This window comes from Protopterus annectens, chromosome 10.part0, assembly GCF_019279795.1.
Source record: "Protopterus annectens isolate FY-2018-M chromosome 10.part0, PAN1.0, whole genome shotgun sequence".
NCBI classification, from domain to species: domain Eukaryota; kingdom Metazoa; phylum Chordata; order Ceratodontiformes; family Protopteridae; genus Protopterus; species Protopterus annectens.
Window position 1 is genome coordinate 1380315379 of NC_056744.1, and position 26012 is coordinate 1380341390.

The following is a 26012-nucleotide window of genomic DNA, read 5'->3' on the forward strand; positions in this document are numbered from 1 at the left end:
TCTAACCAGGTAGGAGTTGACTATTGGTGTACAGCAATGGTCAACCATACAATTTTTATTAATTGCCAGTGTTTGTAATATCTTTTTCCCACAACATTCCCTTTCACTGCTATCCTTGCAGTCACAGTCATATATTTTTCTTCCTTTTCCATATAACAAATATTTTCGCAATCACCTTTGGACTTTAACTATAATACTGCATCTAACAAGCTATTGCATCTAACATTGTTCACTGTAAGACTTATCAAGTAAAAATGCAAAGAGGTTCAGTAAGATGTAGGAATTTATTATAAAACCCTATCCACCATGCTTGTAGCTACTAAGTATGATGATTCCTTTTAGACAATTCAATCCTGAACCCAGAAAAGTTCAAAAGTGGCTCAACAACTTTTTTTCTAAACATCATGGTAAACAACCCTGATAATTGGATGGGAGATAGTAAATTCACCCAGGGGATCACTTCAGTCACTCTGCTAGACAGGGGTCCAGGGAAGTAAATATTGTGGGTAGAAATGTCCAGGGAATTGTTATGGCTAGGCTTATATAGGCCCTAGGACCTATAGCCTAGTACCAACCTATGAACCTATGAAGTAATACAATTCTCCTAATAATACAGTATTCATCAAATAAACCATTTTAGAGGGTACCTTGAAAGCCTTTGAACTATAAATAATATCCCATATCATCACTTGTTTCACATCAACTGTTTTAAAGCCTGTATAAACTTAAAGCATTACCAGTGATTCCCTGCTTTGAGAAGAAAGTAAAGCTATATATTTTGCTACATATATTGCTTTCTGTTTTACCTGCTCCATTTTATTTTCTGTTTTAACAAATATTGCTTAGTCTAGTGTTTTTGTTCTGTGTGAGAGACAGCCACTTAAATTATCTAGGATGCACATTTCATATTTTTTTTTTAATTGTTTCTTGAGTGATATATATATATATATATATATATATAGAGAGAGAGAGAGAGAGAGAGAGAGACGGCAAATTTCTTGGTCTTTGTCTTTTTCCTGAAAAGATTTCAACCCTGCATAAACTAAATGCCCTGCTGGTGATTCCTTGCTATGTTATTTTCTCTGGTGATTTTAAGCTGCCTATCACAACTGTAAATTGAAATTAATAAGAACCTCCCTTTCTACACTGCTGTTGGTATCTTGACTTTTTTGTTTGCCTTTCCTTGTGCTTATATTGAAAAAGTGCATTTTTGCCTGTCATTGTCTGTTCTAATGATTTACTAGATCTGAATTCATTATCAAGCTAGTTGTTGGATAAAGTAGTCCATTTTTATACTCTAGCAAGCACTTGTTTTTACATCAAGAGATTAATGGATTTTCCATCTAGTGCACTGGGAGGTAGCGTGATCTGTTTTGGTTGGGGAAAAATTAAGATTTCTGCATGTAGTTTAATTAGCTGGAAGACATTAATCAGCTTATCTTGCTTTTTGTACCTTTATAAATTCTGTACAATTGAGTGGCTCTTGGCACATTTATACAAAGCAAAGTACTTTTATTGAATAATCACAATTTTAAAGCACACCATTGTATCATATCTTTAAGTTTGTTTGTGGTAGCATTTCATATCTTTTAAGTTTGTCTGTGGTATCATTTCACTCCAGACACTCTTTTACTATTATTTTACATTAGGAGGACTGGTATTATTCATCTATTTACAGTAAGTGTATACCTGATCTCTCTGAGCTGGGAAGCACACAAAAGAGCTATAAGTATATTTTTGCACTTTTCTTATATACTTTAACAGTTCCACAAAAAAGTATGGTCTGCTGCTTCTTTAATTAGTTAATTACATTGTGTTACATTTTATCTGTTAGTTGTAGGGCTGTTGTAGTTAGTTTGTGTGGTTGTGTTACACTTGGACTCCAAATGAGTTATTCTTCATTAAGAAGGTGTTTTTCTGCACTCTTGTGGCAGAGTGTGCTGATCTAACCTGTCTGAGTTGCAGATTGCAGGTGGAAGGTTTATTGTGTGCTTTCCTGATTGGTAGTTAGCTTAATTTGTTTCTCTTTGCTCATATTTAAGCCTCACATTTGCATGGTGCTGCTATTCATGTAGCGACAGTTAGCAGTGCCCTGTACAAATGCAAAAGTCTAGAAGCTCAGTTTTTCCCTAAACAGCTGTCAGTAAAAATCTTCCAACTTTTTCTGCTGCTCTAGAAGCAACTCAGTTGTGCACTGAGCAGTGTTGCCTTATTGATAAAACTTAGCCTACACAATGTATAAGTCCCTTTTGTAGTCTCAGCACTACCAGCACACTTCTGTCAAATTAATCCATTCCCTTCCCTAATAAAGCATACAGTAAGAGCCTGCTATCAGGGATGAGCAGTTTTCCATCATCTCTCTGGCCAGCCTGATAGATATGGGCATCCTGTCACAATCTAGCAATTGTCTCATGTAGACTGAGAACCACTTACTCCTAAAACAAACAAATACTTTATGTGAGAGATGTAGTTACACTATGAAATTGGAGGTAAGACACACAAATCAAATGCCAAACAGGTTGTCAGCACACATACACTTCCCACATTAAATAAGGACAAGGCACATAAACCCACATATGTGGAGTTACTCACTAGTAACTTACCAAAAGATTAGAGGCCTCCCAAACAGACACCACTTACACACATAACAATGAAAAAAAAAAACACCACAACACATAATAACACACACAGCAGTGTCTTAACAAATAAGTCCATAAGGCATAACACCACAAAACTTAATGTATTGGTCGTAGGGGACTCCACTGAGAGACCCGTGGATGTGCCCCTCACCAGACTGGATAAGGAGCGGGTTACGATTAGCTACCTCTCAGGTGCCAGGAATCATCAGGTCACTGAAACACTCAAGTCACTCAACCACAGCTACTGGTATGACTGTATCATAGTCAATGTGAGGGGGAATGATTTCAGATGTACCCCAGTGGACTATATTTATTTATTTACTTAGTTAGTTATTGACATTTGTTGACCGGGAAAGTTCACTGGGTCAAAAACCCATTTTCAGTGGAGGACCGGGGAGAAAAGCTCCACAAATATTACAAATAAAATGAGTATAGCAAGAGTTATCAAGTATTACATGTATAAAAGCAAATACATATACAATATAATATAGTACAAAGCAATACAATACAATACAATCTAACTGAATGTTAATATAATTAGGCCACAGAAAAGATAAGGATCCATACCATCAGTGTTTTGTTCTAGCATAAAATTCAGTATCTAGGTTTAAAAGAGAAAAAAATTAGGTTTAGAACGTCATAACACAGAAGAAGGAATTTTTCTTGGACAGTTTCAAGGTGGCCTGTTTGTTTGGCAGTGGCAGACAGATATGACTGAACTCTCAAATTAAGTGTCACAGGCAGGTATAAGCCTAGCCATAAAGGAAAACTCCACCCTCCAACTAAAAAAAAAAAACATGTATTTTTTCAGTCTATGTTTGTTTCCTGACCTATTTTAACACCTCAAAATCACTCTTAAAGGAGTACTGCACCCACAGACTCAAAAAACATGTTTAAAACATCATGGCATGATGTTTCCTACACTTTAACAGCCCTCTGGGATTATTTACAGGATTTTAAATATTTTTATATGTAATTCCAGAATATGACCATCTGGAGGCTGGCATATTGACGTGGTTTGGATAAATCAGGTTGCCATCCAGTATCCCAGAAATCATTGTTTGGCTCAAAAATGTTACATCATGCAGGCCTCCGTTTGCCTAAAGTTCCTGTCATTTCATAGATGTTGCATGCATACAAAGTACTGAGTAAAATAGAACAGTGTAAGTAACATTCCCTGCTGCTGGATGACTACTTAAAACCGAAACAGTGCAAATCCCACAGAACACACTCAAAGTGCTGTTTACTGCTGCCTTTTTTTCTAATTTAGTTTAAATGGCACTAATTTGTGAGACAATGAATTCCAGTCCATTTACTTCTCCCCTCCCCCATAACACTTAGCTTCCCTAGCTGTCAAAGTCCTGAGGGTAATTTGATCTGGTAATTCCATTGATTGGTAGATCTCAGCAGGGTGCTTGACTCATGTAATTTAATATTTGCTCTAGCATTTCCTTTGTTAGAGGGGACATTTTTTTGCTGCACTATAGCCATGGCCTTACTTGACTGCAATCACATCCAGTAAGGTCTTGCACCAAGGGGCTAAAGAATAAAACAATTATACTATTAACCAGTTTAGATCTTTATTAATTTAAGTGTTAAGGTATCACTTCATGCTTCCACCTTGTTAAAAATTGAGATTTACATGTGCAAAGTGTGTTGGTATGCAGTGTTTGCCTTCATATGTTTTTACTCCACTGGTTGGTTCGCAAAAAAAACCTTTTGCAGTGTCCCTGGATTTGTCTTTGTACATACAAACCACATTGCTATATTTTCCCCTTCCTTTTTTGTGTCCAGAAGTCACTTATAACAAAGTAAATTTTTTATTGATTTTTTTTTTTAATAAAGGACATCAAGGTTAACTTACCTTGAATCAGATAATGGATGCCACTGCAAAGAATCACTGTTGAAATATTTGTGCATGGGCAAAATCCCTTACTAAATCTATTTGCCAGCCCCCAGTTCAATTGGTGCTATGGCTTTAATATACTGGTGTGTTCGCTCATGCCTTCCAAATATCTCCACCACTGCATACCAGTTTTGCAGTGTAGTAACCACCCAACATGCCCATACACCTTTAGCCATCAATATGCAGCTACTCCTGTTCATGTGAGTATGTGAATTCATTTTCAGACTTAAGGTGTGGAAGCTCCACTGAATAATTCTAGGTGCGTGTTCAGGTTTCACATGGTGCTTGCTTAGAGCTACTCTCATGTTAAGCCACTATGAATATGTTGCACTGCCAGCTCTGATACTAGGGTAATGTTTTAATCTTTCTAGTCCCACACTGAACACTAGCAGTATCTGGTGCAAATACAACAGTGAAGTATGCAAGCGATACACCACCTAAGCATCATTTGCCATGCAGAATGTACAAGTATGTATACCAAATTTCTGTGTTTCCAAACATTGGTGTTACTACACTACTACTGAATAAAATGAACAGCACTCAGGCTGGGGGAAGGACAAGGGAGCCATGACATCACAGAATGGGTGGGTCTGATTATTTTAGTTAGAATCAGGTGACGGCTGTGGTGATGTTACTTTGGGAGAGGGAACTGATTAAAAAAAAAAAAAAAGTACCTGCACTGCCTGGCCTCGATGATGTCAGTAATTGGGCGACTCTAGGAAGCTTTATTCAAATGTGAGAGAATCATTTTGTAAGTGAAACCATCACAGTATGAGAAGGTAGGCTTCTGTTACAGAAGTAAGGGGAATTATAAAAATTGTAAATGCTTTATTGTTGTTGCTTTACAGAGGACAATGTAAACAGGGAGGAAAAGGGCCGTGAAGTTGAGGAATACATTAGAAAAACCTGTTGTACTCCTTTAAGTGCTTTATTTGTAATTTTAGCCTGTTTACCACAGCATGGCTACCGACGGGGCTTGATATGTCAACGTGATCTTCTGCTTCAAGCCTTTCTCTTTCCCATAAAGCATTTCTTGTCTTCTTTCTGTGACTCATGCCAGACATAAGGAAGTAGCTGTGAATTCCCATGCCATTGACATATAATGGGAAATCTGTGACTCACTCTGTTTATATTCCTTCTGTGTTAGGCCTGCTTCTTTACTGTTGCTAATCACCCTCATTTACGTCTAGATCAGAGCTTGCTTTACAGTATAATTTAAAGTTTTCCAGCAGCAGACAGAGCTGTAGCTAAATTGGATGCCTTTGTTCTAAGTGTTCTTTTGTAGTGCAACATGAATTGACAGTCCCCTCCTCCCACACTACTGCAGAGGTGTGAAAACTGTCACTGCAACTGACAGCTCAGAATTGAAAGGAAGGGGGTGCCATTTCAAATGTCTTTCCCTCTATCTGCAGAATCATTTAGCTATTTACTTGGTTTGGCAGCAGCAGAAAGACTTCATTAAACAAGTTTTTGATTTCAATGTCTTGATTTTTTATTTCCCCATATTTCTACAAGACATTATGTTAAAATTATTTTTGCTTGCCAATCTCTGAGTAACATCAGTCTACTGACATCATGTTTCTGTAATTTTCCTTGACATTTGCATCATCTCCACATATTTAAAATGACTGCAAAACAAGTACTTTGCAAACCTGTGTCTATGATGCTGGCATGGTGAAAGAATGTACTGAAAACTCACTGTATTCTAGAGACCAAGCAGTGAAGTTTATTTATTTGTTTATATATTTATTTTATGACTGGTGGGTGGGTACTGAACACTGGCATATTGCACATAACTGATGCATTTTTGGAGCTTAATATGTTCTGTAGTTCAGCTTAAACTATTTAGTAATCCTCTATTCCTTTAATCAGATTAGCAAATTTGCTTTGAGGCACTCCCTGTCTTTGTGCACATTTCCCGTCTTACTGCTAAACTGGTCACCATACCTCTCAACCTGGAAACATCAAAAATCTGGACAAGGCCCATGAAAAATAGGTACAAATCTGCATACTGATTAACGTAAAATTTGCATACATAATTGTGTAACCCCGCCCACTCCAGTGGAATTGTGGGATACCAACTTTCAAATGCAAACTGAAGAACAGACAACCAAAATATGGCACGAGAGTCCATTCCAATGTTCAGGGGCGGCTCGCCCTATCAGACTGCCGGACTGCAGCCCTCCCACCTAGAAAATAAAACAAAAAAAAATCTGTGAAACTAAAAATTCATGACTGCCTTACCAGCAGTCCGTATAGGGACAAACAGGCACCCAGCAATCATTGCTGTGAGATACCAGGATTCTGTGCGGTGACAACCGCACCACACAGAGGAGCTCCGGACTGCTTCAGCCACAGTCAGAGCCAATAAGAGGACTGAGAGCAGCTCTCACAGGACTTAGTGCGTGCGCACTGATCGTCAGTCATTTGGTGAAGGAGGAGCATGCAGGATTTAGTAGCAGCAGCATGCAGGAGTTTACCGGCTGGGGATTTAGTAGCTGATCATCGGTTAGGAGTGGATTTTGTAGCTGATCGCTGGTTAGGAGTGGAGGTAGCTGATGGGTCGTGCTGGAGAGCTGATCGCTGGGCTGGTAGGCTGGATTGGATGTACCGGCCGGGGATTTAGTAGCTGATCGGTCGCTGGAGTGAAGGTAGGCCAGGGATTTAGTAGCTGATCGTCGCTGGAGTGAAGGTAGCTGATGGGTCGTGCAGGAGAGCTGGTAGGAGTGTACCGGGTCGTACGGGGTGTGTGTGTGTGTGTGTGTGTGTGTGTGTGTGTGTGTGTGTGTGTGTGTGTGTGTGTGTGTGTGTGTGTGTGTGTGTGTGTGAGTGTGTGTGAGAGTGTGAGTGTGAGTGTGAGTGTGAGTGTGAGTGTGAGTGTGTGTGTGTGTGCGTGCTTCATTTGCTGTACCTTAGTTTTGACTGAAAACAACTCCTATTTTCAGTTATAATTTTCAGAATAAAAAGAGATAGAGTCAACATGTAATAGAGCTATTTTTTCCCGAACTGAGATCTTTTGTGTGCCAAGCAATCAAAAGGCCATGTGTGTGGTAAAACAGCTAGTACAGCCATGTGCCAGTTTTTCTCAAAGCTTCGCCTGCTGTAAAATGTTAAAGCATAGCCCTATGACTCTGCTACTTTTGTGCTTAGATGAGAAATATAAGCAATTTCTTTTGGATACAAATGCAGTAATTCTGCCAGCATCATCTCTAGTGTGTTTTCTGTTTTTTTTTTTCCTTTGTTTTCTGTCTGCATGGGTAGCAAAACATTTATTGCTTAGTACACGGTGTACTGCAGAGTAACTGATCTTGTTCATAAAGTTTTAAATAAGCTATTTTATCATTGCAGACATGACCAAAAAAATAAATAAAAATTACTCATCCCTATCATTAACTAAATGGCTTTTTGAAATATGAAGTAGCAGAAGTCCACACTGACAGCTGAAACAACTGCAGTAATTTGCATAATAATTCCCCAAAGATAGCTAGAAAATTCTTTAGCTGAGTAGTTACTTCCTAACACCTGCTGCTTGACCAAGTTAGTCTCAGTGACATTCTTACAATCTTTAAGTATCAGTGCACTTTATTTCAGTTATTCTTTTTATCTTTAAATACATTTCTAAGGCCCTCTTTGCAAAAGAGTGACATGGGGTCTGACAGAGTGGTTTCTATAAAGTCAGACAATATGTGAAAACAGAGCAAAGTCTGCAGTAAGTTACTCTTTCAAAGCTTATTGTTATAAGCATTGCACTGTGCCACTACTCTCTTCACTTCATTAAGGCTGCCTGTGTGTTTTGTAAGATTTGACCAGTCTCACCATGGGACCATCACCATCATATACTTAACAATCAGCCTGCTTCTGCTGACTGTAGGTGTTCTTGTTAAGCCTCCATGATGACCATTGCCATGGTTTACAATAAGGTTAGGTATGAAGTGTCCTGTCTTGTGGGAGAAATACTGATGAGCCACAATAGTCAGCTTAGACCTCATCACAATTCACTTTCATAAACATAGTTTTATTTCTCTAAATGGCAGGGAGGGGTGCAGCTTAAGGTGGCCTATCTCTACGTCCCTTCCTACAAAGGGTTGGACAGTGTGTCCTTACACCAGTGCCAGTATGGTGGACAAAGTAAAAGACAAGCATACACATGTTGGATCACATGTCCACTGTACATTGTCATGCTGATCACAATGTTTTGTGTTGTAGGCAGGTTTCTCACAGAATAGACAAGCATTTGTGGAATCCTGTAAATACAATGCCTGAGCCACAGGTAAGGGATATGTACCTCTGTCTAGAACCTTCCACAGCCAGGTCATGTACCTATAGGCTAGACATATGACATCTGCATTTTAAGCATTTCAGCAGTCTTTACTGTATCATAAAAACTTAGATTATAATGGCAAATAAGGACCATTTGGCTAACCCAAACCACCCATTTAACTGCTTGTTGGATCAGCTCTAGAGCTTATTTAAACAGCAGCTTACTTTTCCAGCCTTTTTTAAAAATGCCTTATGTTTTTCTCATGCATTTTCAAATTCCATTGCATGTATCACTCTACAGCTTCTTCAAGAAAGCTGATCCAGTCATCCACCATGCATTCAATGATCTAAAGTGATTTGATGTCTTGTTCTTCTGAGTCCTTTTTTTCTGAAATATAGTGAGGAATTCATGGATTCAGGCACTTGCATATTTCTAGCATATCCCCCTTTGCGTTTTCAGACCATACATATTAAGTGCTTCTAATTTATCTTTTCACAGATTCTGATGAAGACCCCACATAATTTTTATAATCATACTCTGAAATGCTTTTGTCTTGTCTTTATTCTTATGAAGATGAGGTCTCCAGGACTGTAAACAATATGTAGATTGAATCTTCCTGTCTGTAAAGGGACAAAAAACGTATTTGTAGTAGTGGGTTACTTACTAACATGGCATTACAGCAAAAGAGTAATTAGAATGAATTTGCAGATCAGATTAATGACCATTAGTTATCTTTTATGCAAAAGTACGGCATCCTTGATGTTGACTGCATAAAGCAGAGGGTGACCTAACTAACACACAAAACATTAAAATGTTGTTTATTTTGAGTGTCATTTCATACAGTCAGTGCCAAACTAGCAACTGTACAGAAGCAATCCAATTTACCAACCCAAATTCTTTGTTTTCAACAAGTCAAACTTTTTTTATTCATCCCATTTTTCCATTTTCTTCCTTGCTGCACTGTTACACTGATTACTTTAGATTATCTGATATGAAAACTCTCAAATCCCGTTCCACATTTGTTGTTGCTACTAATTTCCTTTCACAAGTGTATGTCAGGTTCATTATTTGCATATTGATACTGCCCTGGTTTAGATCATTCCTACAATCTTACCAAGTACTTTTCCATTCTTGCTACAATTTCTTACAAGCCTACCATGTTGCTCATCTTTGTGGCATTCGTAATAAGGCATACTTTCTTTCCAGACTCTCTGCAGTGTCACTTATATGCCAATGAAAATGACAAGTTCTTTTCTTCTTTTTATGCACACTTCAAGAAAACTCTTTTCTAGATCATAATTTTATTATTTAAAGCCCAGTTTCACTTTAGTATCTGATCCCTGCCTGGAAACTTTAGCTTCTAACATGGTCACCGGTGATGCCCCCAAGCTCAATGCCCCCATCCTGGCTCCTCTTCAAGGATTATCATCTGTAATTAAACACCTTTATTTCTTTAACCAAAAGTTTTCAAAATTAAAATGTATTCTCTCCAAGCACAGATGCTGGTACCATTGTAACAGAAATTAAAAATCCATTGAAATACATGCTACTTTCTCAAGGCAAGAAATTCCAAGTTAATTCTCAGTACAAATTTCTACACACAGACCCACACACACACATTTACATATATATATATATATATATATATATATATATATACCCTCCAATGATCAAAAAAATAAATATGCATTTTAAAATGTATTTGATATCATTCCCATACTGAGCACCAAGGTCCTATATGAAATGGCACCGCAGAACCTGCTGCTGAGATGCAGAGCACAGCACCATGGTAGTAAGAAGTGTCTTCTGCAATGATGAAGACAGAAGCATAATGAATGCACAACCAAATGCTCCAGTTTTCTGTAAGGGGCATATAACTTATTATGATCACAACAACTCTGCATTCCTAGCATCTAAGTGACAAGGGTTTTAGCTAAACATCAGACTTCCATAACAGCAGAAGATCAAGTTAATGCTGATCAATCTTCCAGCATTAAAGTCCATATGACCACTGGAGCAAATCTGAGCAGGCTATGCAGTCTTGCATTACGGAACTGCTTCTTTCCCAGTCAGCACATGTAGAGTAGCTGACCACATGGTAAAAATGCTAGTATCAAGCTGATCCATAGTAAATGATATTCCCAAATGAATTTAAAATGAACATTATAGATCCAGTATTAGGCATACTTACCTAAGGGAATATATCCCAATCAAGAAGCCCAGAATGAGGCTTTTCCATTCCACCTCAGTTGGGTTGACCCCAGTGATTTCTCCAAATGTGGGAAATTCGACTGCATAATTTATGGTAATGGGAGACTGCATTTGCGCTGTTCATTTGGGTTCTGTCCAGTTGGTTAGGGGATTGCATAATGTTTAAGGTGTTTATCTCACAGACACAAGGTAAACAGTTTGATTCTTACCTTTGAAGGAAAATTGGTTAGTCTTAAAATGGCCTGCAAGTGCAGCTCGCCGAGTACTTATCGATCAGTCTATGACTGCTACTACAATACTTAACATTTATCATCTTATCTTTCTTCTCCTCTTCTTAAGAGGAACCCCCCCCCCCACATTGTAAGATTCCCCTGAAATTCAGAAAACTGCAGTGAGAAATGATCCTTGCAGTGATGTAAAATATTTTCTCTGGGTTTATAGTGTAATTACGTTCATTTTATCATCCTCCAAATTCTAAGCCATAGTCATCATAACAAGATATAGAGTCAAGTCCTTCAATGAGTTCCTTGTGCTAACAGTGACATTTTCTGGTTCTTGCAATGTTATTGAAACACTTTTGCATGGACCTGTTAGTAGAGTATTATTTGCTTTATAAAGCAGTCACTGACATATTAAATATTGTTCTCCCATGTTCTCACTGCTGTAACAAATGAGTCTCCCACATAGCAGATATTGTTAGCTATCCCATGTTCTCACTGCTGTAACAAATGATTCTCCCACATAGTAGGTACTGTTAGCTCTCCCATGGTCTCACTGCTGTAACAAATGAGTCTCCCACATAGGATCATGGGATCATAGGAAGTTACTAGGCTAGTGACCCTGAGGCCCTTATAAGCCAGCCTAGAGCTTAGCCCATGTTTAGACAAGTCAACACCCAAAGCCCTTGTCCAGCAGGGACACAGGTGGAATCCCAGAGGTGTATTTTCTGTTTCCCATCCAGTTATCCAGGTTGCGCTTAAAAAGTGTTAATGAGGTACTCTGCTTGATGTGGAGAGGGAGTCTATTCCACATATGGGGGAGTCTCTGGGACGCAAATCTGTCCTGCCAACAAGTTCTATTGATATCACAGACCAGGTAGTGTTAGCTTTCCCGTATTCTCTCTGCTGTAACAAATGAGTTTCCCACATAATAGGTAATGTTAGTTTTTTCACATTCTCACTGTTGTAACAAATGAGTCTCCCACATAGTAGTTATTATAAGCTCTCCCACATTCTCACTCGTGTAACAAATGAGTATCCAACATAATGAGTATTGTTACTGCTCACATGTTCTCTTTGCTGTAACAAACAAGTCTCTCACATCGTAGATATTGTTAGCTCTCCTGCATTCTCCTTGCTGTAACAAATGAGAAATTGCAGTACTTTTCACTTGACTACTTAATAAACTGAAGGCATGCAGCCCTACTGTTCAGTCTCTGTTGGCCTGTAGCATTACCAACCTTAGACTAGAAAGAGACTGAGAACATTTGATGTATTCATCAGCTTTAAGTATTACTGAGTTGCATTCCAGCTTGATTTGTGTTTTCAATCAGTAAGCAATCTGTTTGAATACAACGCAGTTGTGCAGCATTTTCTCTTATCAAAGCAAATTAAATTTCTCTGGGTTTGTCTGACTCATTTTTGTAGAGCATAAATGTTCAGGAAGTAAAATACTCTGCTGTCTCTGTGAGTAAGATTTTCCTTCTCGCTTTCCAGCCATATTTCATCATCTTGAAACCAAACAGGTGTGAGCTTAACCCCTCAAAGTGCCTGTTGCTCTGTGTTTAAGTAGCAATACTTTAATGACCATCAGGTAAGCTTGGCTGAGATCGTAAGATGCAAGTAAGCTTTAATAAGCATACTGTTAAAGAATTGCCAACATTGAAAGCCTTTCTGTTGTTACCATGTAGAGAATACTTAACTAGATAATGTATAAGTCTTGCGTATTGAAATGCATATGACAGTATTTGTAATAAAGGGCAGATTACATTATTTTAAGAAGCTCATTACACTTGGAGACTTTCAGTCATCTCTGCAGGCTTTAGCCGTAAACTAAACAGAATGCCAGTTGTGTACAGTAATCCTTTTAAGCAATGTATCTTGAGCTTATTTCTTGTTTGCTTTTCATTTTTTACTTTGATCATGTTTTCCCCATGAAACAAGTAGATAGTTGTCAGGCAGCAGGTCTCTTTTTGGATAAGAAACATTTTTACAAGTGGGGGCATCAGACATTTCTACTTTCAGCATGTTACTTGGTACTTTAATAAAGCTGAATATAAATTATAATTAAAACTGCAGTGCAAGAACTGGTTTGAGTTGAGTGCTACTTGATTTTGACTGGCATTCCATTAATGTATTTAAAAAGTAATTTATTTTTTCATGCCTCACAACCTTTTTGTTTCCATCTAGATATTAAGTAAGCTGTCATGCAGCCAATGCACTAAAATATTTTTATTCTTCTACACTTCATTTTGTCTTGATTGGACTCTCATAATGACGGTTTGGCACCCGGGGCAGTGCATTTAGTTAGTTTTTGTGGTTTTGAGCATAGCCCCTCCCCTTTCTAATTGGCCACACCCCTTCACATTGACCCCACCCATTCAGCTGTCTCCTGCAGCCCCCCTTTGATTTGAAGTCACCAGCCGCCACTGCCAATGTTCCAGTACCTGGCTATTTCACCCCATTTATCATAAACACTAATGCGTGCATACTGCTTTTCTTCTACAATGATAACATGGATTTTATTTTTTAATTTTATAGCACAATGCACAAACACTAATAGACATCTGGCTGCTAAACAAAGCAATACTGTCTCACAATGAAAATAGACTTGCATTAAAACTTCTCTGCCCTTGAAACTCACATACATTGAAACAGCATTGAAACCCACACCACATCCAAAGAAAATGCATCTGGGCAGCGGTGGATAAAGATTACCTTTGGGCTGTTTTTAAATCATTCGCCCCTTGCACACAAAACAAGAAATATACATCATGTGTTCTTTGATACACCTTCCTGACTTTATTATATTCCTTGTATAATACAGCAAACTTGCTAGACAGAGCATTTTAAATTTATTGTTTGAACATTTTTCCAGTAAGCAATGAAATATAAATATATATATATATATATATATATATATATATATATATATATACACACACACACACACACACACACACACACACACACACACACACACACACACACACACACACACAAAATGCTGGACTTCACATTTCTGTTACTTATACTATGAAAGGAAAACAAATATATGAACAGTTGTGTAGTATATAATTAGTAGACCGTTACAAAAGGGAACAAAATTCCAAATCCATTAAATAATAACAAAACAAAGAATAATAATTTAACATCAGATGAACATCAGCTTATTCCACATAGTCTGTAAAGCTTCAATGAAGTTGTACACTATGCATTCTGCTGTCCTGGTCTGTATTTTTATATTAATCATCATTACTCAAAATATCTTATTAATTATGATTCCTCAGAATGTCTAATTTAGCATGATCTGTATTAATCAGACATTTACAGAAGACAGAAATAAAAACAAAAACAGGATGACAATATTACAAATGCATCTTTATATACAATATAACTGTCACAATGGTTTACATTTTAGACGCTAGTTAAGAAGGAAGCATGAAGACAGAAATCAGCAATTCTTCCTTTAAGCTATTATGCTCTGCATTGCAAAGATGGCAACTCAAAACATGTCCGTAGGCTAGCCTCCTTGACCTTAGAGTGACTATAAAGAAAGTATTATGTTTTATGGGCTATATGACCTTTACTATTCTATTCCCAGCAGAAAGACTCTTGTAATTTTGATGTTTTTTTTTTTTTTTTTAATGAAGGTTGTATATATACTTTAACCTTGGCGTATTTTACCATTATGAAATTGCATTATTATCAAAATGAGACTGGCCTAGCTGTAGGTGACATGTTACCTGTAAAATTAAACTCAGCAGCAATGAGTGAAAAAAACAATTTAAAAATGTTTTCTTGTAGTCGTCATCTTCTTCATACTCAATTAGGTGCAGTGTAGTAGCATTATAAACACACAAATTAAGCAGTACATGCACAAGTCTTTAACATTTTATTAATATATCACTTCCAGATCTTTTGTAGTTGGATTTAATCAGCATTTGATGACAAGTATAGGGTATGAATCAGAACCTGCTTGTTTAAAGGTGTACCCTGAGTGAAAGGTTAAAACAGAAGATGTTTGGTTAATATAAAAGGAGAATACAGATAAGAAAATCGGAAGTGAAATGAAACATAGAAAAATAGAAGTTGAACATGGGAGACTGAATCAGTGCATTATTTCTGTAATTAATGCAGTGTTTTTTTTTTTTTTATTTCCAACTAATATATCCTATGCAAAACCAAATTCCCTCTAGGCTCTAAGAAGAGATAGCACAATAACCATACTACACACACACTTCTGCTCAGATTGACTTCCAAAGTCAGATACCTGAAAACGCGAAGCTTACAAGTACAGCCAGTCCGTTCAAAACGCGAATCCTCTCATGCTACACCAGTTCTGCTCAGATACCAACAGACTTACAATTTTCAAAGTCTGAAAATCCTTACAAGCACAAATCCTTTCCCGCTTGCAAGTCCAGGTTGACTATTCAAAATAAAACCTTACCTTCTAGTGTGCCCATGCCACTCAAAATAAACCTTAACAACTTTCTCGACCCTCGAGTGCAGCAGCTGCAGCCAGAATACATCCAAAACAAAGATTCTCGAGTGGTAGAATACAATCCCTTCAAAAATGAAGCGCCAGTCAGAAACCCGAAATGTAAGCCCTTAAGCTTAATTCCGACAGGCTGGTAGCCCCGACGGAGCTGACATCATTGGCACGTGATGACATCAGCTTCAAAAGCACAAAAAAAAAAATTAAATAAAAAGCTGGGGGAAAAAAATTGGAAATGAAAGGGTGCCACTCGGGAATCGTGGCACTCCATTATTTGGACCCCAAACTCGGTAAAAACCGAGAAATTCTGTATGGTTGGGAGGTGTGCTGGTCACATATTGAGCTTTTAATTGGCAGCAAATACTACTCAGCCAAATACAGTTCTTCTTATTTTTCACGTGACAAAGTTTGCTTTTGTCTCTTTAAAAGAACTAAAGTGTGCAGTTTGCACGAAACACCACTGAGGAGGGTTTACAACCTTCAGTAAATTAACGATTGCAGCATCCAATTTGCAGTTGTACTTGTCAAGTATGGCAATAAGCACACAGGATTGAAATGCTACTGTCAATGTCATGAGTACAGAATGACAATTTTGCCTACATAATTTTTATGTCTACCTTATTATAAGTCACTGTACCAGGCCGTGCTGTGTGGCCTTTTGGAATAGGTTCATAGGTTCATAGGTTTATACTAGGCTATCTGCCCTGAGGCATTTATAAGCCTAGCCCAAAGTTTTGTGGCTTACGCCACCCCTTATGTTAAAAAATACTGTGCCCATTAGTTTGTTGTGCCTCTGTCCAGCAGTGACACAGAGATGATTCCCGAGGTAAACCTACGATCTCCCATCCACCGGTCAAGATTTCTCTTAAAAAGAGCCAGCGAGGTGCTCTGCCTCACATGGACCGGGATTTTATTCCACAGCATAGGGAGTCTCTGGGTGACAAATCTATCCCTCCAGCATGTCCTATTTATATCCATGTAAGGTTTAAGTCGCTTGCTCTAGTGGATCTGGTAGATTTGGATTTTTTGAGGTGGAGCATGTCCATTAATTCCGGGTTGGACATGGCCTTGTATGTCAGGCACAGGTCACCTTTGAGCAGGCGGTATGCGACTGAATAGAGCTGGAGTTTCTTCAGTCTGGCAGCATATGACAGATTTTGGAATCCCTTTATCCTTTTGGTGAGGAACTTTTGGGGTCTCTCCAATTGCTGCAGGTGTCAGGTGAGTTACATCCTGAATGGGGCATTGTACTCGATCATTGGTCTGATAAGTGAAGAGTACAGGGGAACAATGACCTCACTTGATCTGGATGTGAATCCCTTCATGATCAGGTGGGCAATGTAGAAGGTCTTTCTAACCACTTTAGCAATGTGAGTGTCAAAAGAAAGGCCACTGTCAACCTGGGTCCCCAGGTCCCTGATAACCTCTTCTGTGCTTAATGGATTGCCACCTATATGGTAGCTTGGGGTTACCTTGTTTTTCCCGAAGGGTATGACTATACATTTTTTGGCATTTAACTTCAGGCCATGGCTCTGGCACCAGCTATCAGTTTCCGTGAGACCCTCTGAAGGATATCTGTGTCCGATGTACTTTCCACTATGTCGCCCAGTTTGCAGTCATCTGCAAACTTTGTCAGCCATAGTCCTCCTATGTTTGCCTGTACTTCTGAGAAGTAGATGTCGAACAACAGGGGGCCAAGGACTGAGCCCTGTGGGACACCACTTGTGACCGGCTTGGAGTCTGACATGGTGCCAGCAACTCTGACCCTGTGGGTTCTGTCCTTTAGCCAGTTTGCAACCCATCTTGTGACATATGGGTTTACATTTAAGCTGGTAAGTTTCTCTATAATACCCGAGTGGGGTATTGTGTCGAAAGCTTTTGCAAGGTCAAGGTAGGCTGTATGGACTGCCTTTCCCTCATCAATGGCCTTGGTGACTGTTTCGAAGAAGTCGACCAAGTTCAAAAGGCATGATCTGCCCTTGACAAAGCCAAACTGGGTCGGGTCCAATGTCTGCAAGTCCCCTATGTCTTTGTTTATGAGATCCATTATGATCCTCTCCATAGCTTTGCAGACCAGGCTTGTTAAGCTTATGGGGCGGTAATTACCAGGGTCCGTAGAGGCACCACCTTTGTGGAGTGGGACCACAGTTGCCGTACGCCACTCCTTGGGCATGTATCCTGTGGTAAGGCTAAGATTAAACAGCTGGCTAAGATTAAACAGCTGCCTTATATGCGGGTTTAGTTCCTCATTGAGTTTGTGTAGCACACAGCCGGGGACACCATCCGGTCCCATTGATGCTGTGTTTTTAGCTTTAGAGAGAGCAGCTTTCACCTGCGCATTGGAGATGTCTGGGAGGCTACACTCCGCTGGGATAGTTATCTCTCCTTTTTGGGGGGGGGAGGGGGGTGAAGTTTGCACTGAACCTGTCTGCCAGTATGTTGGCAATGTCTGTGGGTTCAGTGATTTTTGTATCATTTTGGACTAATTCTGCGCATATCTGGGAGTTTCCACCCAGGTTTCTAACATAGCTGAAGAAGGCCTTATGATTGTCTTTTGAATCTATTGCAATTTTTCTCTCAAAGTTGGCCTTGGATGATTTTATGAGTGCTCGTATTTTTTTACTAATAATGATCAAGGGTGTCTTCTCTTTTATGGAGTTTGCTCTATCATGTAACAGCTTTCTCCTCTTATTGTAAAGTTTGTTTATGGCTGGGGTCCACCAGACTGGACGTTTGCCCTTGGTGGAAAGAGTTTTGTTTTTATTAGGGATTGCCTGATCCATGCAGTCCTGGAGGTGTTCGTAGAAGGCATTTGTAAGGGCTTCCACAGCTTGGGTTGTGGTTTCCACTGGCTCAGGGGCCTTGAAGGATACCACACCAGTCTTGAGTAGTGCGAAGTTTGCTTTAGAGAAGTTCTTCACTGTGGTCATTTTTGTTTGGGGTGGGGGCGGGATGTGGATTTCCAGTGAGATAAGTTTGTGATCTGATCTCACCAATGAGGGATATACTTCCGGTGTGGAGCATTTTGTCCCCATGTTTGTGATGATGAGATCTAGTATATTTTCTCCTCTTGTGGGAACGGTGACTAGTTGTTCCATGGCATTTGAATTTATGAACTCCAGGAACCTTTGGGCTAGAAAGTTGGGGCTTGAGTAATGTTCCCAGTCTATATTCGGGTAGTTGAAGTCACCCAATATAATGGTGTTTGGAGATACATTTATACCCTCCAGTGTCTTTAGGAAGGCTGTGTGGGGTTCCTGAGTTTGAGAGGGAGGCCTGTAGCATGCTACAAATTGTAGAGCAGTTTTGCCTATGGTTAATTGCACCAGGATGGTTTCCGATGCTTCGTGCATTGCCACCAACCTGGAGGTGTGGGTATCCTTGATGAATATGGATACACCCCCTCCTTTTGTGGTGTGGTCTGGGTTTTGGGGCCGGAACGCATGATATGAGGTAAAACCTGATAGTGCTGGGGTGCTCTCAGGAGCCTTGAACCAGGTTTCAGTCACAGCACAGTCATCGATGTTCTCCATACTGAGAAGGGCCTCGAGTGCGTGCATTTTGAGATTTAGACTTCTGGCATTGAGCAGAATATTGCACATCTTAGTCCAAATTCTAAATATTGCCACCAGAGATCAAAAACCACACTTCACAGCACTCTCCTCTTTGTGTAAATGTCAGCAGGCACTACAAATTATGTAATAATATCTAAAATACATGCATCCCATCACACAAACCCCTTTGCCATCACCTTTGTGACTGCTGCATAATGTTACGCTGTCTCACACTGTGCTTCAGACTGTAGTTCATGGTCACACAAGTTACAATGTGTCAAGGTTACCAGCCATCATCATCTGCACAGGTGACAGGGATTACACTACACAACGGCTTGGACTACAAACACTGTTAGGAGGGCATAACTGCTACACAGGATTTTGAACATTGTGATGTCTGTGCCATGTCACCACACACTTGCTAATCAGGCCCATGTCTTAACTGGCTTTTCAAACATTGTCCAAAAGTGTCTATGGAAATTGGTTACTGCTAGTTACATATACTCAATGTTTTTTTGCGTTACAGCACATACTTCATACATACACAGCGGGTTTGGAATTGGTTACTGCTAGTTACATATGCTCAATGTTTTTTGCGTTACAGCACATACTTCATACATACACAGCGGGTTTGGAATTGGTTACTGCTAGTTACATATGCTCAATGTTTTTTGCGTTACAGCACATACTTCATACATACACAGCGGGTTTGGAATTGGTTACTGCTAGTTACATATGCTCAATGTTTTTTGCGTTACAGCACATACTTCATACATACACAGCGGGTTTGGAATTGGTTACTGCTAGTTACATATGCTCAATGTTTTTTTGCGTTACAGCACATACTTCATACATACACAGCGGGTTTGGAATTGGTTACTGCTAGTTACATATGCTCAATGTTTTTTTGCGTTACAGCACATACTTCATACATACACAGCGGGTTTGGAATTGGTTACTGCTAGTTACATATGCTCAGTGTTTTTTTGTGTTACAGCACATACTTCAAACATACAAACCGGGTTTGCAGAGGCTTATTATTTTCTTTACCTCTGTCCATGGCCTTATGAAATTCAGTGCTACTGCAATTAACTTACTCTTTAAGAGTAAAGTCTTTTGAAAAAAAAATTATGCATCTACATATATGACATTGTCCTGCACACATATAAATCTAATAATTCTACCATGCTTGAACAGCACTCTACATATCCTATGGGTGTGCCTGCATTTAGTGTGCCAAATTTTGGTTACAAGACTTCCAGTGCCATTAACTTTGTGCATGAATGTTTACTATAAGACATAGTAATTCATCTACAGCACATCCACTAATTAGTAGTATTGACCACCCACTGCTTCTCATTTGTGTTACTAGCAGTGCGTTCACCCAATAGTGTGTTTCACTTCACTTAGCACATCAAACATTCTTAATAGTATCACACCACCATGACTTTGTCAGCAGAACATAACTATTGCATTTCCCTTACCCTTACAATACCCAACATAAGTGACTGTCACACCACCCCTCACGTCAAGTTACCAGACAATGACCATTGCAACTGTTTCTATTACACCACCACAAAACTTAATCAGCTGACTGCCACTGAACCCTCTGAATCCATCTCCCTTGCAAGTGCATCATGGAACAGGCAGTTTCAACAACCATACCTGTCATGGGTCACAGTCTCAATGTCCATCATCCTAGGTACAGCATGCCTCTGCAGTGTTCCTGTCCAGCAATGTGTAGTGAGCTGATACCTGTTCTAGCTGGTATTCCTGAATGCTGTTATCTCTATGCATTTTATCTTTGCACTATAAACATGTGTAATACGGCAACCTAGAACCAATGGCACTCTTACTCCAGGCTACTTCCTTCACCATCAATAAACAAAAAATGTATAATACACTATCAAGACATTTCCTTTCAGCAACCAGCAGACTATTGTTTACCTTTCAAACTTGCTTATCAGCTGTCACCGGTGCTTCAGTGCCTATCGATATTAACTTCATCACACTTACCTTGGCTGTAAGATGTCCTTTGTGAAATATTTACCATGCCTACTCTGCCAGTACTTTCACTTCATTCAGGTTATATTTTTTCAATTGACATCTATACATTCACATCACCTGTAATGAACATCAGTAACACATACTGTTAGGTTATAGATATAAACAAGTATGTATGACTTAATGCTTACTTCTTGCATACTGTAGAATATCACTTGTCATACCCACCTTTGCTATTATCGAGGTAACTCTGGCATCCATGTCAAATACGATTTCCATTGTCATTTGGACGTTAGTCTCCAGCAATGTCAAGGACAGTTACTTTGCATTACTGGGAAATGGATTACACAACTTTCAGATCAGTTTTTCTCAAGTACCAGCACTCGTACACAAGAGAGAACCATAGGGAAAAAATTACATAATTACATACATACACACACTTTACATTGCTCTGTATTTATTAATACCCACTCAGACAACTCATTTTCAGCTACTACACACTGACATGTCACCTCAAATGTCACAACTTTGCATATTAGCTGAGACCACTCCCTATATTGTCAACCACAACAACCGTGGTCAAAGTGATACAAGCAATCACCCTAAATACGTGCAAAACTGGATGGAAACCAAGACTGACTTCAGCTGCTACAGTGCATGTCATACAAACTGAATGTCCCATCCCATCCCATCCAACAGCTTCAGTAAACTTTCATAAATGAGTTAGCAGCTTCTGTAACTGCTTAAACATGACTGTCTAACTTTCAAAGGACATATAAACCTTGAGGGACTTGACCATTTCCCAAATTTTCACTAGCAAAGTTTCTGCATGCATTTTAATGTACTTAACGATGCTATTCAGACAGGTCACTGCTGTCTTAAGTCACGCAGACTGACACTGTTTCTCGCATAATATTTAAACATCGCGCGGCCTAACATTTTGTGCATGTGACAGATATGAAATGGCCCATCCCATCCAACAGCTACATTACACTTTCATGAATGAGTTAACATCAGCTTCTGTAACTGATTAAACATGACTGTCTCACTTTCAAAAGAAATATGAAGCTTTAGGGACTGTACCATTTGTCAAATGTCTACTAGTAATGCTTCTACCTACATTTTTTTCAGTACTGAGTGACAGTAGTCAGATTGGTCGCTCATGTCAAAGTCTCAGACTATCTGAAACTATCTCTCTTACTATAAAACAATTGCAGTGCTTAAAGTTTCAGCTCCTTTGACATACACACAACAGCCAACTTCTCCATAATTTATACTGGACTCAACTTGGCAAGCAGTCTGAACTAAACATTTTTTATGTGTACTTGACTACTTACCGCTGAAGCGGGACTGAAACTGCAATCACAGTATTTTTCTCTGACCGCTCAGATCGAGCTCTTTCTGGGCAGTTCTGGTACTTCCAATGGCTCCACACTCAGACTACCTGTCTTGGCAGACACTAAGTTCATCATGAGGTCATAGATGTAGTCATACTTCCTACCTGGTATACTCTCTAGGTATACTCTCCAGTCCAGCTGGTGAATCTGGGTATCCTTAGGCAATGTTACAACTGCCTCATGTACACAGACAACCCTCTCCTCCTACCACAAAGCATTAACATATGCGAAAGGCACAATTATATAGCTAAATTGGAAGCTAAGCTCTCTCCACCCAAGACTGGAACAGGCAGTCACGAGGAGAAGGTTAACACTTGCACCACACCTCCAGCCTCACATAGACATACCAAAACAGCACTGGCAAAAAATACACATAAATACACAAAATCATACTCAGAGGCTCTAAATAAAAACCTGAAAAAGTATCAGAGACTTCCAAAGCAGACACCCAAAAACCTGCACCTCCCGTCACAAACCAGACAACACATAAAGCACAAAATCAGTGTGCTGCACAATCACAGCCTGTAAGGCGAAATAACATACCCAACACACTCGTAATAGGTGACTCTATAGTCAGGCACACAGACGTCCCACTCACTAGGCTAGACAAGGAGAAGGTTACTGTTAGCTGCCTGGACGGGAGCCAGGATCCACCACATAACACAAGCACTCAGGTCACTCCAGGACAAGTACAAATATGACTCTGTCATTGTTCACGTTGGTGTGAATGACCTGAGACGTACCTGCCTGGACTACATGAAAAGAGACATGGAAGAGCTCTATGATCATGTATCCCAGGCGGGTATGGCCCTGACCCTGAGTAGCATCCTGCCCTCACCAAGAATAATACCGCAGTATAAAGAAAAAATGATCAATTTCAACAATTGGCTAAGCTTCTGGTGTCATTCAAAGGGGATCCAGTGTCTGTCAGCCTGGGATGATATGCTCGACAGGCCTCGTTGCTTCACAAGAGATTACTTGCACCTGTCACCCCTAGGCTTTTGAATACTGGCCAAGGCTTTTGCTCCCCCCATAGTGCCTTTTTAAGAAAGGGCTCAAAAGTCAAACCCACCTCCATAAATAGCACAAATAAAAAAATGAGGGTTATGCTTCTCAGCACCAGGAGTTTAAATCTCAAAATGCACGTGCTCGAATAACTCCTCAGTATGGAGAACGTTGACATCTGTGCAGTAACTGAAACCTGGTTCAAGGCTCCACAGAGCACCCCAGCACTACTGGGCTACAACTCATGCCACACATTTCGGCCACAGAACATGGACCAAAACACAAAAGGAGGGGTGTATCCATATTCATCAAGGATGCCTACACATCCAGGTTAGTGGTGCAGCATGATACCTCCGAGATCATCCATGTGCAACTAACATCAGGCAAATCTGCAATGCAAATTGTAGCCTGCTACAGATCACCCTCCATGACCCAGGACCACCACTCCACCTTTCTGGAGACACTGGAAAACATGAAGGTCCTACCGAACACCCTGATATTGGGCTATTTCAATTACCCTACCGTTAACTGGGAAAACTACACAAGTACAAACTCCCAGGTCCAGTGCTTCCTGGAATTTATCAACTCAAATGCACTGGATCAGCTGGTAAACTCCCTACCAGAGGTCAAAACATATTGGACCTGGTCATCACCAACATGGGCAACAGGTGTTCCACACGGAGGTCAACCGATCACTGGTTAGATCAGACCATAAACTAATCACTCTGAATGTCCACACTAAACCACCACCTCCATCCAAGGAAACCACAGTGAAAAACTTTTCTATAGCAAACTTCACCTTACTTAACACAGAGGTGGTAAGTTTCACAGCCCCCACGCTAAAGGATAACAGTGTCCAAGATGGGAACCTTTACAAATGCACTCAATGAGCACCTACAAGGATGCATGGATCGTTCCATCTAGCAAAACCAAGACTCACTCCCTAAGAGAAGGAAACCAGTCGGGTGGACCCTGCCATAAACAGGCTATACAATAGAAGGAGGAAACTAGTTCAGAAAAAGCAACCCCCAAGAAGGAAAGACATCTCTGATCAGTATCAGTAAGAAACTAAGGTCCCTCATAAAATCCTCCAAGGCTAACTTCGAAAGAAAAATAACCAAGGATTCAAAAGATAACCACAAAGCCTTCTTTAGCTATGTCAAGAATCTAAGTGGCAACTTGCAGATATGCTCTGAGCTAGTGCAAAATAGCACAACATATATTGAACCCACTGATATTGCCAACATCCTGGCAGATAGATTCAGTGCAAACTTCACCCCTCTCACCCCCAAAAGGGCCCACAGCAATACCGGAAAAGTGTAGTGTCCCGGAAATCACAGAAGCACAGGTGAAAACAGCCCTTTCAAAAGCCAAAAGCACAACATCAATGGGGACAAATGGTGCCCCAGGCTGCGTCTTGCATGAACTACAGAAGGAACTAACCCCCCACCTAAACACACTGTTCAACCTCAGCCTCTCCACAGGCTACATGCTCATAGAATGGTGCACAGCAACGGTTATTCTGCTCCACAAAGGAGGGGCCACAACTGACCCTGGTAACTATCTCCCCATAAGCCTGACTAGCCTGGTCTACAAGGTTTTGGAGCGCATCATTATGGAACTCATTAACAAAGACATTGGGAACCTCCAAACTCTTGACCTGACCCAGTTCGGCTTTGTTAAGGGTAGATCATGCCTACTAAACCTGGTTGACTTCTTGGAGACAGTCGCCAAGGCCATAGATGAGGGGGGAAGGTAGTTCACACAGCCTACCGTGACCTCGCCAAGGCTTTTAACACCATTCCCCCACTCAGGAATTATAGAAAAACTCACCAGCCTGAACATAAACCCCTACGTCATGAGATGGGTTGCCAACTGGCTTACAGACAGAACTCACATGGTAAGAATAGCAGGCTCCAGGTCTGACTCTAAACCAGTCACAAGTGGTGTCCCACAAGGCTCAGTCCTGGGACCCCTACTGTTCGGTATGTACTTCTCAGACGTACAGGCAAACACAGGAGGACTATGGCTAACCAAGTTTGCCGATGACTGCAAACTGGGAGCCATAATTGACTCTCTGGCTGACATGGACATTCTCCAAAAGGGCCTTTACTGAGACGGACACCTAGTGTCAAAGTCATGATCTCAAGCTAAATGCCAAAAAATGCATAGTCATCCCATTTGGGAAAAACAAAACAGCCATGAATTGCCACATAGGTGGCAGCCCCTTAATACAGAAAAGGTAATAAGAGATCTGGGGACCCAGGTAGATAGTAATCTCTCCTTTGACAATCATATTGCTAAAGTACTTTAGGAAAT

The 26012-nt window shown here is 40.0% G+C and overlaps 1 protein-coding gene and 1 pseudogene across 1 annotated transcript in view; both read left to right on the forward strand.

Annotated features, from left to right (window-relative positions):
- The window catches only part of LOC122813606 (calcium-activated chloride channel regulator 1-like), a gene marked incomplete at its 3' end in the record, with an annotated part of 1902671 nt that overhangs the window by 1067109 nt on the left and 809550 nt on the right, over window positions 1-26012 (forward strand).
- LOC122814592 lies at window positions 10990-11142 on the forward strand (annotated as a pseudogene).